The sequence below is a fragment of the Psammomys obesus genome, unplaced genomic scaffold (assembly GCF_907164565.1).
Source record: "Psammomys obesus unplaced genomic scaffold, mPsaObe1.curated_primary_1811, whole genome shotgun sequence".
NCBI classification, from domain to species: domain Eukaryota; kingdom Metazoa; phylum Chordata; class Mammalia; order Rodentia; family Muridae; genus Psammomys; species Psammomys obesus.
Window position 1 is genome coordinate 2,731,187 of NW_026585698.1, and position 434 is coordinate 2,731,620.

The following is a 434-nucleotide window of genomic DNA, read 5'->3' on the forward strand; positions in this document are numbered from 1 at the left end:
GATAGCTTGTAAAAGCAGAGGCCAATGATTTGTTCAGAGGTTGAGAATGAGCTATGAGAGAAAGGCCAGAGTATTTAAGACCTGAGCAACTGGGTCGTTGGCAGACTCAGACTCGGGGAGAGCAGACTACGTGTTCTCTTAGATATTTCATCTGGGGTGTTCTGTGACATTTGCTGTATTTTCATTTCGTTCCTTGTAGATTGAAATGTAGATTTTATGGCACTTTCAAAATAAGATGGATAAGCTGCTCCTGAGCAGGCTTTTATGATGTTTGTGAACTGGACCATAGTGGTAGCGGGGCAATCCCATCAGCCACTTGAGAGACTTGATCCCAGTTCTAAGACATGGTAGCCATCCTGGAAACTTACTGACTTGGCTAATTTTGCATGTGTGTGTGTGTGTGTGTGTGTGTGTGTGTGTGTGTGTGTGTGTGT